Source organism: Monodon monoceros, unplaced genomic scaffold (genome assembly GCF_005190385.1).
Source record: "Monodon monoceros isolate NGI ecotype Baffin Bay Population unplaced genomic scaffold, NGI_Narwhal_1 Super_Scaffold_18, whole genome shotgun sequence".
NCBI classification, from domain to species: domain Eukaryota; kingdom Metazoa; phylum Chordata; class Mammalia; order Artiodactyla; family Monodontidae; genus Monodon; species Monodon monoceros.
Window position 1 is genome coordinate 70,485,279 of NW_021703774.1, and position 17,290 is coordinate 70,502,568.

The 17,290-nt window shown below is 42.2% G+C and overlaps 1 protein-coding gene across 3 annotated transcripts in view; it reads right to left on the bottom strand.

The window, feature by feature from the left end:
• TDRD10 (tudor domain containing 10) overlaps window positions 1-17,290 on the bottom strand; it is a 55,183-nt gene that overhangs the window by 6,641 nt on the left and 31,252 nt on the right. The gene's annotated exons all lie outside the window — the stretch shown is intronic.

Here is a 17,290-nt window from a genome sequence, read left to right on the forward strand (position 1 = left end):
GGGGGGGGGTCCTGAGTCAACCAAAGACAAGAGGTTCACGGAACAGGAAGGGAGGAGGGAGGGAGGTGCTGCCGGGGGTGCTCGTTGGTACCTACAGGCGCAGAAGCCCAGCACTGCTTTGCCCGGGAGGCCCCTGCGGGCACTTCTTAGGGGGGAAAGAGGTGGAAATGGTTACTCTGGCAGCAGGACTGGGTGGAGACAGAAAGACTACAATCCTGCAGCCCTCAACCCACGCTGGCTTCCCTTGCTCCACCGTCCACACCTGGAAAATCCCCCGCCCTGGTTACACCCACGGATCTGCACGCCTGCTGCTTTGCTGCTTACCCCACTCCCCGCTGACCGCTACCTGAGAACACATGCGGCCACTGTTCTCAAATGGACATGCCACAATCCCATGGTAAGCCCCTAGTGAGACAACACCTCACCCCCCCTCTCTTCAAACCCTCCATACTCCCACCCTCCGCCCACCCTATGAACCTGCCTCTTCATCAGGAGAAAACTGGAAGCATCTGGATGGGAGGCCCCTCATCCTCTCACCACCCAAACCACTGCCCCCCAGCCCCGCCCTCCCTGCCATCCCTCTGTTACCTTCTCAGAAGGGTCTGGCTCTGGGGCTGGCACTGTCTCACCTTCTGGAGGGCAACACCCCTGCAGCCACGCCCCTTCTCCTCTACTGCCATCTCTCTCCCGGTGGACACCTCCCACCAGGAAACAAATATGCTCCATTATCCATGTTTGCAAAGACCCTGCCTCGCCCCCCAGCCCCTCTGGCGACCACGTTTCTCTGCTCCCTTCACTGAAAGGGGTGTCTAGAGTCCTGTCTCCTTCCAGTCAGGCCTCATAGAGACGCCTCCTTGACAGGCCAACCAAGAGGTACACAAATCCAGCATGTCTAAAACGGACCCTCTGCAAGCTGCTTCACCTCGGCTTTCTCAATTTTAGTAAGCTGCATCATTATCTACCCAGCGGCTCAGGCCAAATTCGTCTCTCTTTCTAGCTCTGCATCAAATTCATCAGCAAGTTAAGCCGTCTCTTCCTCCAAAGCACACCCAAACCCACATACTCCTCTCTCTCCATCTCCACCACCCATCTCCATCACCACTAGCCATCACCATCTCTTACCAGGACCGTAACAACCACGTCCAAAGACACTGCCACACAGGCTCCTGCAATCCAGTCCTCACCCAGAAGACAACACAACCTCTTACAAACCAAAATCAGATCACATCACTCACCTGATTAAAACCTTCCAACACCTTCCCATTGTGCTTACAAATAAAACTCCAAGTCTCCAGGTGGGCTCACCAAGGCCACCATGATCTACCCTCCTTCCCACTGACCTCTTCTCTGCCCACTTACCCCCTTTCCCCCCATGTCACACTCTGAGGCATTTGTAGGTGGCCCCTCTGTCTGGAATGTTCTTTCCCTGGTCTTACCCATGGTAGGCTGACTTATCATCCAGAGCTCAGCTGAGAGGTCACTTCCTCACAAAGAGGACTCCCTAAGAACCATCTAAGTGACCCCTCTCCTCTCTATCACATCACCTTATTTCAGTTCTCTGTCTGGTACTTACTGTTGAGACAGGCTGGGCCCTGGGACCCTTTGCTGCTGTGCTTGTACCTGGACACGTGTCTCCTCAAGCAATGAAATACAAGGAAACTATGAGGGACTAAAAATACCTGCGTGCATGTGCAGTTGGGGCAAAGATACAAAAAAGACGGAAAATCCAAAACCCAACTGCCATTTCTGAAGAGCCGGGAGCAAAAGCAGGGTACTGCGCAAGCCCCCTGCACACACCGCCACCAAAGGGGTGGGCAGACCTCCTAAGCGCCCCTCTGGCCTGAGCGCTGGACACACCCCTCCCCTCACCCCATATACGAACCAGCTCTCCCTGCCTTGGGGAACCGGCAAGGGAACCTGTTGCTTGTTTTCACTACCCCCCACTGCTGCAGGAGGGGCCCCAATAACGCCTTGCGTGAACTTCTTGTCTGGCCCATTATCAAATTCTACTGATTAAGGATGCCAAGAACCCTGGTTGGTAACACTATTTGACATTTTCTTTTTTTCTCTCTCTCTCTTTTTTTTTGGGGGGGGGGCATTTTCTTATGTATTCACTTATTTATTGGTTCACTATTATGTGTCTTTCCACTGGAATTTAAACATTATGAGAATGTGAATCACATCTTTCCTTTGACAATTACCTTCATTGCTGAGGTAACCCCGGAGCCCAGAACAGTGTCTGATACATATTAAGCTCTTAGTAAATATATGTGACAGAGAGAAGAAAAAGAGAAGGAAGGAGGAAGAGAGGAGAAATGAACTGGGGCAAATTCTTAATCTAAGCCTTGGCTTCCTCCTCAATACCACGAATCACACCTGATGTGAGGATTTAGTTGGACCAGTATCTGTTCAGGACACTGACATGAAACAGGTGCTCAATAAATGGAAGCAGTATAAGAGAGGTTAAAAGTACAGGTTCTGGAGTCAGACTGGACTCCAATCCTGGTTCCAGAACTGACTGGCTCCTTAACTTTGGCCTGGTTACTTGGTGCCCCCACCTGCAGGATGGGAGAGTAGCAGGACCTACTGCTGTATTTAAACAGGTTCACACAGCAAAGCGATCAGAACACAGCCCGCAGAGTGAGCCCTCCGTGAGTGAACTACCACTGTCCACCGATGGGGCCCAAATCAAATCTCCACGCTAAACCATTCTGCCCCTGCTGTTTACCTACAACAAAGCAAAGTGACTGTTAAAAACTGTCCTCTAGGGCTTCCCTGGTGGCGCAGCAGTTGAGAGTCCGCCTGCCGATGCAGGGGACACGGGTTCGTGCCCCGGTCCGGGAGGATCCCACATGCCGCGTAGCGGCTAGGCCCGTGAGCCATGGCTGCTGAGCCTGCGCGTCTGGAGCCTGTGCTCCAAAACGGGAGAGGCCACAACAGTGAGAAGCCCATGTACTGCAAAAAAAAAAAACAAAAAAACTGTCCTGTAGCCAAGCACAGAAGGTGCCTTTTTATTTAGAATCTCCTAAGACAGTTCCAAATACCAATCCCAAGAACCAATTATTAGCTGTGGTTTCAGGCTAAAAATTACTATTAATACAGAAACATTTAAAACCATTTGGGGTCTAATTATTATTCCCTAATGATTTAAGAGATAAATATAACAAGCCTGTTTTGCCAGTTTGTGAAATTAAGTTTCAGAGGAAAATCTATACAATTATCATTCAACCACCACAGCAGACACATCATCCAAAAACAAACCTCACATTTCAGGATGTCTGCAGCACAGAAGTGGCCACCTGGAAGCTACAGAGATCAAGGCGGCACCTCAGTAGCTGCCAAACCAGCAGATTGTAATTAAGTTCTATTGTTGCTATAAGCAGTTACTCTACGCCCAATCAATCAACAGCTGTTAATGCTCTCTTTACTTTGTTCTGAGACATTACTACCAGCTGGTCAAGCGTTCCAAGAGGTGGCCTGGTCCAGTATCATGCTGGTGAGTCCCAGCAGTGGGAGAGAAAACACAGGGTACACAAAGGTCAGTGGCCAGAAGGCGTTTGGGGGAGGGGTTGGGGGAGGGTCCCATCCGGTTCCCCTGCACACCAGGGAGAAGCTCTCCAACCAGTACTGGCGGGTGGGGGTCACAGGCCTCAAATGACACTCAGAAAAGTGGTGGCCTCCCTGAGACCGCTCACTGCCACACCCTTGGCCCACTGTGGTCACCCTGGCCATCACTTTTAAGGCCCTGTCTCTACCCAGGGAATTGCACCTGGAGTCACCTGAAGGGCATATCCACGTGGAAATTTAATACTTACAGCTTTAACCCTCGACTGCCACCCAGTACCACACCTTGTACTTCACAGGTGATAGACACAGACCTTGCTCTCAGGGAGCCACACTGAGTCACTCCACACATATTTATAAAATGCGTACATTCTAGACATGGCCACCATGAAGCTCACACTCTTGGTGGGGGCAGCAGACAAGAAGTATACAAAGAGGTATAAGGTCAATGACCATAAGGGCAAAGAAGAAACGCAAGTCAAGGAGAGGGGACAAGCGGGCAGTGGTGGGGGAGGGAGTGATGGCTGAACAGACGCCTAAATGAAGTGAGAAGGCAAACCCACAGACGCCTGGGAGATGAGCCTTCCGGCTGGGAACACCTGAGGCCCTAAGGTGGGGATGTGCTTGGTGTGTTTGGGGAATGGCACTGGGGCTGGAGGAACAGACACTTGCATCTCTTACCTGGACCACCTGAGACAGGTCTTCTGCTTCCACTCTGGCCCCTGGAGTCTATTTCACAGGGTCCCTTTAAAACCTAAATCTCGGTGAATAGATGAACTAATGGTGGTACATCCATACAAGAGAACACCACTTAGCATTAAAAAAAGAATTGCTGATGGTGTGACCGCATGGATGAATCTCAATAACATTCTGCTGAGTGAAAGAAACGACACACAAAGAAGCACATATGGCATGGTTCCATTACACCAAACTCTAAAAAGGATAAATCTCATTTAAAGTGATAGAAAACAGGTCAGTCACTGCCTGCGGGGCACAAAGCTGGGATAGGGCACAAGAGACCCTTTTGGGTGACTGAAACGGTCTATATTTGATTGTGATGGTGGTTACATGGCTGCATACACTTGTCAAAATTCATCAAACTGTACACCTAAAAGGGGTTTATTTTACGTAATACTTCAATAGTTGATTTTTTAGCGTACATTCGTGAAATCTGGTTATGTTGCTCCCTGCTCAAACTGTCCAGTGTTCTCATTATTATGTGACTATATAAATACCAATTGCTGCTGAATCAAGTTACAGACTATGAAAATTTTCTTTTAATTTTAATATTAATGGGACTTCCCTGGTGGTCCAGTGAGCAGGACTCTTTGCTCCTAATGCAGGGGGCCCGGATTCAATCCCCGGCCGGGGAACTAGATCCCACATGCATGCCGCAACAAAGATCATACGTGCCACAAACTGAGACCTGGCACAGCCCAAATAATTAACTAAAATAAATAAATAAATGTTTTAAAATTTTAATATTAAAAAAAAGTATGTATTATGATTACTTTTATCCTTATACAACCTTCTCCAGGAATTAACTGCTCCTTTTTTCCCCTCCATTTACTTGGACTTCCTTAAATCTCTGGCTAAGTTTTCCCACACCCTCCAATGGCTCTTTATAACACCTCTCCAGTCGCTTTTATACTTTTCTTCATACAAATGTCACCCTGGAGTCTCACATCATCCTGCTCTGGCTGGACTGAGTGCTGCATAACAAGTGTTCTACCCTTTTGTCATCATCTGGGAAGTCTCAGGTCCCCCTCCTGGGTTGGACCTCCTGCTCCCAGCTTCCCTCATTTTTTGCCTTATTGCTTCATTGAATTGCTGCATATCCCTCCATAGCTTTCTGAGAGCAGCTACATGGGACATACATTTTTTGAGACCCTACATTTGTGAACAAGTCCTTATTCTACCTTCATTCTAGAGTAATTTAATTAAGAACAGATTGGGGGTTAGACATTATCTTCCTACAAAATTTAATGACACATTCCAATCCTATACCCTTCAATGTGGATTCTCTTTCTGAAGCTTTATCCAATACTCTAAAATATTTCTATAATGTGTCTTGGTGTAGGTTTTTATTTTCCCAGTCATTATCCTAGGTACTCAATGGTTGCTTTCAAACTAAAAACATATCCTTCACTCCTGGGAGAATTTGTTATATCATTTGATATTTTCTCTCCCACGTTGACCTGAACTCTTCCTGCAAGTTTATGTTGCACCACTGATCCTCTCATTTTACCTTTACTCTTCTCTAAAACAATTCTACTACAAAATATTTCGATTGATAAATCCTCTCCCCCAAAAGCTATTATAAAAATTGACAAAATTGTCAAAAACAACCATTTCAGTATTCTGGAAATTGAACAGAAGCATACAAAAAACAGGGTATCTGTTAAAAAACAACAACAACAGAAAACTACAGGCCCTTGGATAAGAATATGCGACTAAGGTGTGTCAGTCTGGAGCTTCTCCCACTCTCTGGTCCTTTGGCTGATAGTTCTACCACAGTAGGCAAAGCTGTGAAAACCGGTAGCTTCAGAGGTGGCTGACTTTACTGGAACCTTGAAACATCAGAAAGTAAGAAAGAATGTGGTAAGAAAAAATATGGGTAAGTACAATAGGTTTTCTTCTCATGAGTTTTCTAAATTATGTTTGACAGTTGAAATAAAAATTGTAACTGTCCAATATGGTTCTAAATGAACACAGAGGACATATTTTTTAAAAATACATTATAAACAGGGGAGGGTAAAGAGAAATAGGGTTTCTATACTTAACTCAAACCAGTAAAGTCAACAGGCATAGACTATGTTATGTATATATAACATCTAGAGCAACGACTTAAAAAGATATACAAAGAGATACACTTAAAAAACACTACAGCAGAAGCAAGAAGAACTACAATTCTGCAGCCTGTGGAAGGAAAACTACTTTCACAAAAAGACAGACAAAATGAAAAGGCAGAGGACTTTGTACAGATGAAGGAACAAGATAAAACCCCAGAAAAACAACTAAATGAAGTGGAGATAGGCAACCTTCCAGAAAAAGAATTCAGAATAATGATAGTGAAGATGATCCAGAACCTCGGAAAAAGAATGGAGGCAAAGATCGAGAAGATGCAAGAAATGTTTAACAAAGACCTAGAATAATTAAAGAACAAACAAAAGGGATGAACAATACAGTAACTGAAATGAAAAGTACACTAGAAGGAATCAATAGCAGAATAACTGAGGCAGAAGAATGGATAAGTGACCTGGAAGACAGAATGGTGAAATTCACTGCCACGGAACACACTAAAGAAAAAAGAATGAAAAGAAATGAAGACAGCCTAAGAGACCTCTGGGACAACATTAAATGTAACAACATTCGCATTACAGGGGTCCCAGAAGGAGAAGAGAGAGAGAAAGGACCCGAGAAAATATTTGAAGAGATTATAGTTGAAAACTTCCCTAACATGGTAAAGGAAATAGGCACCCAAGTCCAGGAAGCGCACAGAGTCCCAGGCAGGATAAACCCAAGGAGAAACATGCCAAGACACATAGTAATCAAATTGACAAAAATTAAAAACAAAGAAAAATTATTGAAAGCAACAAGGGAAAAACGACAAATAACATACAAGGGAACTCCCATAAGGTTAACAGCTGATTGCTCAGCAGAAACTCTACAAGCCAGAAGGGAGTGGCACCATGTATTTAAAGTGATGAAAGGGAGAACGTACAACCAAGATTACTCTACCTGGCAAGGATCTCATTCAGATTCGACGGAGAAATCACAAGCTTTACAGACAAGCAAAAGCTAAGAGAATTCAGTACCACCAAACCAGCTCTACAACAAATGCTAAAGAAACTTCTCTAAGTGAGAAACATAAGAGAAGAAAAGGACCTACAAAAACAAACCCATAAGAATTAAGAAAGTGGGAATAGGAACATACGTATCGATAATTACCTTAAACGCGAACGGATTAAATGCTCCAACCAAAAGACACAGGCTTACTGAATGGATACAAAGACAAGACACATATATATGCTGTCTACAAGAGACCCACTTCAGACCTAGGGACACATACAGACTGAAAGTGAGGCGATGGAAAAAGATATTCCATGAAAATGGAAATCAAAAGAAACCTGGAGTAGCAATACTCATAGCAGATAAAATAGACTTTAAAATAAAGAATGTTACAAGAGACAAGGAAGGACACTATGTAATGATCAAGGGATCAATCCAAGAAGAAGATATAACAATTATAAATATATATGCACCCAACACAGGAGCACCTCAATACATAAGGCAAATGCTAACAGCTATAAAAGAGGAAATCGACAGTAACACAATAATAGTGGGGGACTTTAACACCTCACTTACACCAGTGGACAAAGCATCCAGACAGAAAATTAATAAGGAAACACAAGCTTTAAATGACACAACAGACCAGATAGATTTAATTGACATTTATAGGACATTCCATCCAGAAACAGCAGATTACACTTTCTTCTCAAGTGCACAAGGAACATTCTCCAGGACTGATCACAGCTCGGGTCACAAATCAAGCCTCAGTAAATTTAAGGAAGTTGAAATCATATCAAGCATCTTTTCTGACCACAACACTAAGAGATTAGAAATCAATTACAGGGGAAAAAAAACGTAAAAAACACAAACACATGGAGGCTAAACAATACGTTACTAAATAACCAAGAGATCACTGAAGAAATCAAAGAGGAAATCGAAAAATACCTAGAGACAAATTACAACGAAAACATGATGATCCAAAACCTATGGGATGCAGCAAAAGCAGTTCTCAGAGGGAAGTTTATAGCAATACAAGCCTACTTCAAGAAACAAGAAAAATCTCAAATAAACAATGTAAACTGACACCTACAGGAACTAGAGAAAGAAGAACAAATAAAACCCAAAGTTAATGCGTTGGGAGTTTGGGATTCGCAGATGCAAACTTTTATATATAGAATGGATAAATAACAAGGTCCTACTGTATAGAACAGGGAACTACATCCAGTATCCTGTGATAAACCATAATGGAAAATAATATGAAAAAGAATGTACATATATGTATAAGTGACTCATTTTGCTGCACAGTAGAAATTAACACATTGTAAATCAACTATACTTCAGTAAAATAAATTATAAAAAAATATTTCAATTGAAAAGAAACACAAACCCAAAGTTAGTAGAAGGAAAGAAATCATAAAGATCAGAGCAGAAATAAATGAAATAGAAACAAAGAAAACAATAGCAAAGATCAATAAAACTAAAAGCTGGTTCTTTGAGAAGATAAACAAAATAGATAAACCTTTAGCCAGACTCATCAAGAAAAAGAGGGAGAGGATTCAAATCAATTAAAATTAGAAATGAAAAATAAGTTACAACGGACACTGCAGAAATACAAAGCATCATAAGACACTACTACAAGCAACTCTATGCCAATAAAATGGACAATCTGGAAGAAATGGACAAATTCTTAGAAAGGTATAACCTTCCAAGACCGAACCAGGAAGAAATAGAAAATATGAACAGACCAATCACAAGTAATGAAATTGAAACTGTGATTAAAAATCTTCCAACAAACAAAAGTCCAGGACCAGATGGCTTCACAAGTGAATTCTATCAAACATTTAGAGAAGGGACGAGGGGAAGATGGCAGAAGAGTAAGACGCGGAGATCACCTTCCTCCCCACAGATACACCAGAAATACATCTACACGTGGAACAACTCCTACAGAACACCTACTGAATGCTGGCAGAAGACCTCAGACCTCCCAAAAGGCAAGACCCCCCCCCCACGTACCTGGGTAGGACAAAAGAAAAAAAAGAAAAAACAGAGACAAAGAATAGGGACGGGACCTGCACCAGTGGGAGGGAGCTGTGAAGGAGGAAAAGTTTCCACACACTAGGAAGCCCCTTCGCGGGCGGAGACTGCGGGTGGCGGAGGGGGAAGCTTCGGAGCCGTGGAGGAGAGCACAGCAACAGGGGTGCGGCGGGCAAAGCGGCGAGATTCCCCGCACAAAAGATCGGTGCTGACCGGCACTCACCAGCCCGAGAGGCTTGTCTGCTCACCCGCCGGGCGGGCGGGGCTGCGAGCTGAGGCTCGGGCTTTGGTCGGAGCGCAGGGAGAGGACTGGGGTTGGCGGCGTGAACACAGCCTGAAGGGGTTAGTGCACCACAGGGGGTCGGGAGGGAGTTGGGGGGGGGCGGGGAAAAGGTCTGGACCTGACGAAGAGGCAACAGACTTATTCTTCCCTCTTTGTTTCCTGGTGCGTGAGGAGAGGGGATTAAGAGCGCTGCTTAAAGGAGCTCCAGAGACGGGCGCGAGCCGCGGCTAACAGCACTGACGGCAGAGACGGGCATGAGACGCTAAGGCTGCTACTGCCGCCGCCAAGAACCCTGTGTGCGAGCACAGGTCACTATCCACACCTCCTTTCCGGGGAGCCTATGCAGCCCGCCACTGCCGGGTTCCCGGGATCCAGGGACAACTTCCCCGGGAGAACGCATGGGTGAGCCTCAGGCTGGTGCAACGTCACGCCGGCCTCTGCCGCCGCAGGCTCACCCCGCACTCCGTGCCCCTCCCTCCCCCCGGCCTGAGTGAGCCAGAGCCCCCGAATCAGCGGCTCCTTTAACCCCGTCCTGTCTGAGCAAAAAACAGACGCCCTCCAGCGACCTACACGCAGAGGCGGGGCCAAATCCAAAGCTGAACCCCTGGGAGCTGTGAGAACAAAGAAGAGAAAGGAAAATCTCTCCCAGCAGCCTCAGAAGCAGTGGATTAAAGCACCACAATCAACTTGATGTACCCTGCATCTGTGGAATACATGAATAGACAACGAATCATCTCAAATTGAGGAGGTGGACTTCGAGAGCAAGATTTATGATTTTTTCCCCTTTTCCTCTTTTTGTGAGTGTGTATGTGTATGCTTCTGTGTGAGATTTTGTCTGTATAGCTTTGCTTCCACCATTTGTCCTAAGGTTCTATCCGTCTGTTGTTTTTTTTTAATCTTTTTTCTTAATAATTATTTTTTAATTTAATAACTTTATTATAATTTACTCTATTTTATTTTACTTTATCTTCTTTCTCTCTTTTTTCCTTCCTTCCCTCCTTCCTTCCTTCCTTCCTTCCTCCCACCGTCCCTCCCACCCTCCCTCCTTCCTTTCTTTCTTTCCTCCTTTCCTTCTTCTTTCTTTCTGTCTTTCTTCCTCCCTTCCTTTCTTTCTTTCTTCCTACTTCTACTAATTCTTTCTCTCTACTTTTTCTCCCTTTTACTCTGAGCCATGTGGATGAAAGGCTCTTGGTGCTGCAGCCAGAAGTCAGTGCTGTACCTGAGGTGGGAAAGCCAACTTCAGGACACTGGTCAACAAGACACCTCCCAGCTCCACATAATATCAAACGGTGAAAACCTCCCAGAGATATCCATCTCAACACCAGCACCCAACTTCACTCAACGACCAGCAAGCTACAGTGCTGGACACACTATGCCAAACAACTAGCAAAACAGGAACACAACCCCACCCATTAGCAGAGAGGCTGCCTAAAATCATAATAAGTCCACAGACACCCCAAAACACACCACCAGACGTGGACCTGCCCACCAGAGAGACAAGATCCAGCCTCATCCACCAGAACACAGGCACTAGTCCCCTCCACCAGGAAGCCTACACAACCCCCTGAACCAACCTTAGCCACTGGGGAGAGACACTAAAAACAACAGGAACTACAAACCTTCAGCCTGCAAAAAGGAGACCCCAAACACAGTAAGATAAGCAAAATGAGAAGACAGAAAAACACACAGCAGATGAAGGAGCAAGATAAAAACCCACCAGACCTAACAAATGAAGAGGAAATAGGCAGTCTACCTGAAAAAGAATTCAGAATGATAGTAAAGATGATCCAAAATCTTGGAAATAGAATAGACAAAATGCAAGAAACATTTAACAAGGACCTAGAAGAACTAAAGATGAAACAAACAACGATGAACAACACAATAAATGAAATGAAAAATACTCTACATGGGATCAATAGCAGAATAAGTGAGACAGAAGAATGGATAAGTGACCTGGAAGATAAAATAGTGGAAATAACTACTGCAGAGCAGAATAAAGAAAAAAGAATGAAAAGAACTGAGGACAGTCTCAGAGACCTCTGGGACAATATTAAACTCACCAACATTCAAATTATAGGGGTTCCAGAAGAAGAAGAGAAAAAGAAAGGGACTGAGAAAATATTTGAAGAGATTATAGCTGAAAACTTCCCTAATATGGGAAAGGAAATAGTTAATCAAGTCCAGAAAGCACAGAGAGTCCCATACAGGATAAATCCAAGGAGAAATACGCCAAGACACATATTAATCAAACTGTCAAAAATTAAATGCAAAGAAAGCATATTAAAAGCAGCAAGGGAAAAACAACAAATAACACACAAGGGAATCCCCATAAGGTTAATAGCTGATCTTTCAGCAGAAACTCTGCAAGCCAGAAGGGAGTGGCAGGACATATTTAAAGTGATAAAAGAGAAAAACCTGCAACCGAGATTACTCTACCCAGCAAGGATCTCATTCAGATTTGATGGAGAAATTAAAACCTTTACAGACAAGCAAAAGGTGAGAGAGTTCAGCACCACCAAACCAGCTTTACAACAAATGCTAAAGGAACTTCTCTAGGCAAGAAACACAAGAGAAGGAAAACACCTACAATAACGAACCCAAAACAATTAAGAAAATGGGAACAGGAACATACATATCGATAAATTACCTTAAATGTAAATGGACTAAATGCTCCCACCAAAAGACACAGATTGGCTGAATGGATACACAAACAAGACCCATATATATGCTGTCTACAAGAGACCCACTTCAGACCTAGAGACACATACAGACTGAAAGTAAGGGGATGGAAAAATATATTCCATGCAAATGGAAACCAAAAGAAAGCTGGAGTAGCAATTCTCATATCAGACAAAATAGACTTTAAAATAAAGACTATTACAAGAGACAAAGAAGGACAATACATAATGATCAAGGGATCGATCCAAGAAGAAGATATAACAATTGTAAATATTTAGGCACCCAACATAGGAGCACCTCAATACATAAGGCAAATACTAACAGCCATAAAAGGGGAAATCGACAGTAACACATTCACAGTAGGGGACTTTAACACCCCACTATCACCAATGGACAGATCATCCAAAATGAAAATAAATAAGGAAACACAAGCTTTAAATGATACATTAAACAAGATGGACTTAATTGATATTTATAGGACACTTTATCCAAAAACAACAGAATACACATTTTCCTCAAGTGCTTATGGAACATTCTCCAGGATAGATCATATCTTGGGTCACAAATCAAGTCTTGGTAAATTGAAGAAAACTGAAATTGTATCAAGTATCTTTTCCGACCACAACGCTATGAGACTAGATATCAATTATAGGAAAAGATCTGTAAAGAATACAAACACATGGAGGCTAAACAATACACTACTTAATAACGAAGGGATCACCGAAGAAATCAAAGAGGAAATAAAAAAATATCTAAAAAAAAAAAAGCAGTGGAGACACGACGACCCAAAACCTATGGGATGCAGCAAAAGCAGTTCTAAGAGGGAAGTTTATAGCAATACAAGCCCACCTTAAGAAACAGGAAACATCTTGAATAAACAACCTAACCTTGCACCTAAAGCAATTAGAGAAAGAAGAACAAAAACCCCCAAAGTTAGCAGAAGGAAAGAAATCATAAAAATCAGATCAGAAATAAATGAAAAAGAAATGAAGGAAATGATAGCAAAGATCAATAAAACTAAAAGCAGGTTCTTTGAGAAGATAAACAAAATAGATAAACCATTAGCCAGACTCATCAAGAAAAAAAGGGAGAAGACTCAAATCAATAGAATTAGAAATGAAAAAGGAGAAGTAACAACAGACACTGCAGAAATACAAAAGATCATGAGAGATTACTACAAGCAACTCTATGCCAATAAAATGGACAACCTGGAAGAAATGGACAAATTCTTACAAATGCACAAACTGCCAAGACTGAATCAGGAAGAAATAAAAAATATGAACAGACCAATCACAAGCACTGAAATTGAAACTGTGATTAAAAATCTTCCAACAAACAAAAGCCCAGAACCAGATGGCTTCACAGGCGAATTCTATCAAACATTTAGAGAATAGTTATCACCTATCCTTCTCAAACTCTTCCAAAATATAGCAGAGGGAGGAACACTCCCAAATTCATTCTACGAGGCCACCATCACCTTGATACCAAAACCAGACAAGGATGTCACAAAGAAAGAAAACTACAGGCCAATATCACTGATGAACATAGATGCAAAAATCCTCAACAAAATACTAGCAAACAGAATCCAACAGCACATTAAAAGGATCATACACCATGATCAAGTGGGGTTTATTCCAGGAATGCAAGGATTCTTCAATATACGCAAATCAATCAATGTGATAAACCATATTAACAAATTGAAGGAGAAAAACCATATGATCATCTCAATAGATGCAGAGAAAGCTTTTGACAAAATTCAACACCCATTTATGATAAAAACCCTGCAGAAAGTAGGCATAGGGGGAACTTTCCTCAACATAATAAAGGCCATATATGACAAACCCACAGCCAACATCATCCTCAATGGTGAAAAACTGAAAGCATTTCCACTAAGATCAGGAACAAGACAAGGTTGCCCACTCTCACCACTCTTATTCAACATAGTTTTGGAAGTTTTAGCCACAGCAATCAGAGAAGAAAAGGAAATAAAAGGAATCCAAATCGGAAAAGAAGAAGTAAAGCTGTCACTGTTTGCAGATAACATGATACTATACATAGAGAATCCTAAAGATGCTAACAGAAAACTACTAGAGATAATCAATGAATTTGGTAAAGTTGCAGGATAAAAAATTAACGCACAGAAATCTCTTGCATTCCTATACACAAATGATGAAAAATCTGAAAGTGAAATCAAGAAAACACTCCCATTTACCATTGCAACAAAAAGAAAAAAATATCTAGGAATAAACCTACCTAAGGAGACAAAAGACCTGTATGCAGAAAATTATAAGACACTGATGAAAGAAATTAAAGATGATACAAATAGATGGAGAGATATACCATGTTCTTGGATTGGAAGAATCAACATTGTGAAAATGACTCTACTACCCAAAGCAATCTACAGATTCAATGCAATCCCTATCAAACTACCACTGGCATTTTTCACAGAACTAGAACAAAAAATTTCACAATTTGTATGGAAACACAAAAGACCCCGAATAGCCAAAGCAATCCTGAGAACGAAAAACGGAGGTGGCGTAATCAGGCTCCCTGACTTCAGACTATACTACAAAGCTACAGTAATCAAGACAGTATGGTACTGGCACAAAAACAGAAAGATAGATAACTGGAACAGGATAGAAAGCCCAGAGATAAACCCACGCGCATATGGTCACCTTATCTTTGATAAAGGAGGCAGGAATGTAAAGTGCAGAAAGGACAGCCTCTTCAATAAGTGGTGCTGGGAAAACTGGACAGGTACATGTAAAAGTATGAAATTAGATCACTCCCTAACACCATACACAAAAATAAGCTCAAAATGGATTAAAGACCTAAATGTAAGGCCAGAAACTATCAAACTCTTAGAGGAAAACATAGGCAGAACACTCTATGACATAAATCACAGCAAGATCCTTTTTGACCCACCTCCTAGAGAAATGGAAATAAAAATAAACAAATGGGACCTAATGAAACTTCAAAGCTCTTGCACAGCAAAGGAAACCATAAACAAGACCAAAAGACAACCCTCAGAATGGGAGAAAATATTTGCAAATGAAGCAACTGAAAAAGGATTAATCTCCAAAATTTACAAGCAGCTCATGCAGCTCAATAACAAAAAAACAAACAACCCAATCTAAAAATGGGCAGAAGACCTAAATAGACATTTCTCCAAAGAAGATATACAGACTGCCAACAAACACATGAAAGAATGCTCAACATCATTAATCATTAGAGAAATGCAAATCAAAACTACAATGAGATATCATCTCACACCAGTCAGAATGGCCATCATCAAAAAATCTAGAAACAATAAATGCTGGAGAGGGTGTGGAGAAAAGGGAACACTCCTGCACTGCTAGTGGGAATGTGAATTGGTACAGCCACTATGGAGAACAGTGTGGAGGTTCCTTAAAAAACTACAAATAGAACTACCAGATGACCCAGCAATCCCACTACTGGGCATATACCCTGAGAAAACCATAATTCAAAAAGAGTCATGTACCAAAATGTTCATTGCAGCTCTATTTGCAATAGCCCAGAGATGGAAACAACCTAAGTGCCCATCATCGGATGAATGGATAAAGAAGATGTGGCACATATATACAATGGAATATTACTCAGCCATAAAAAGAAACGAAATTGAGCTATTTGTAATGAGGTGGATAGACCTAGAGTCTGTCATACAGAGTGAAGTAAGTCAGAAAGAGAAAGACAAATACCGTATGCTAACACATATATATGGAATTTAAGGGAAAAAAAATGTCATGAAGAACCTAGGGGTAAGACAGGAATAAAGACACAGACCTACTGGAGAACGGACTTGAGGATATGGGGAGGGGGAAGGGTGAGCTGTGACAAAGCGAGAGAGAGGCATGGACATATATACACTACCAAACGTAAGGTAGATAGCTAGTGGGAAGCAGCCGCATAGCACAGGGAGATCAGCTCAGTGCTTTGTGACCACCCAGAGGGGTGGGATAGGGAGGGTGGGAGGGAGGGAGACGCAAGAGGGAAGAGATAATGGGAACATATGTATATGTATAACTGATTCACTTTGTTATAAAGCAGAAACTAACACACCATTGTAAAACAATTATACCCCAATAAAGATGTCAAAAAATAAATAAATAAAGTAAATGGTTCAATGAAAAAAAATAAAAACATTTAGAGAAGAGCTAACACCCATCCTTCTCAAACTCTTCCAAAAAACTGCAGAGGAAGGAACACTCCCAAACTCATTCTATGAGGCCACCATCACCCTGATACCAAAACCAGACAGATATACTACAAAAAAAGAAAATTACAGACCGATATCACTGATGAATATAGATGCAAAAATCCTCAATAAAATACTAGCAAACAGAATGCAACAACACATTAAAAGGATCATACACCATGATCAAGTGGGATTTATCCCAGGGATGCAAGGATTCTTCCATATATGCAAATCAATCAATGTGATACAGCATATTAACAAAGTGAAAAATAAAAACCATATGATCATCTCAATAGATGCAGAAAAAGCTTCTGACAGAAGTCAACACCCATTTATGATAAAAACTCTCCAGAAAGTGGACATAGAGGGAAAATACCTCAACGTAATAAAGGCCATATAATATCGACAAATCCACAGTAAATATCATTCTCAATGGTGAAAAACTGAAAGCATTTCCTCTAAGATCAGGAAAAAGACAAGGTGGCCACTCTCGCCACTATTATTCAACATAGTTTTGGAAGTCCTAGCCATGGCAATCAGAGAAGAAAAAGAAATAAAAGAATACAAACTGGAAAAGAAGTAAAACTAACACTGTTTGCAGATGACATGATACTGTACATAGAGAATCCTAAAGATGCCACCAGAAAACTACTAGAGCTGGGCTCCCCTGGTGGCACAGTGGTTAAGAATCTGCCTGCCAATGCAGGAAACACGGGTTCAAG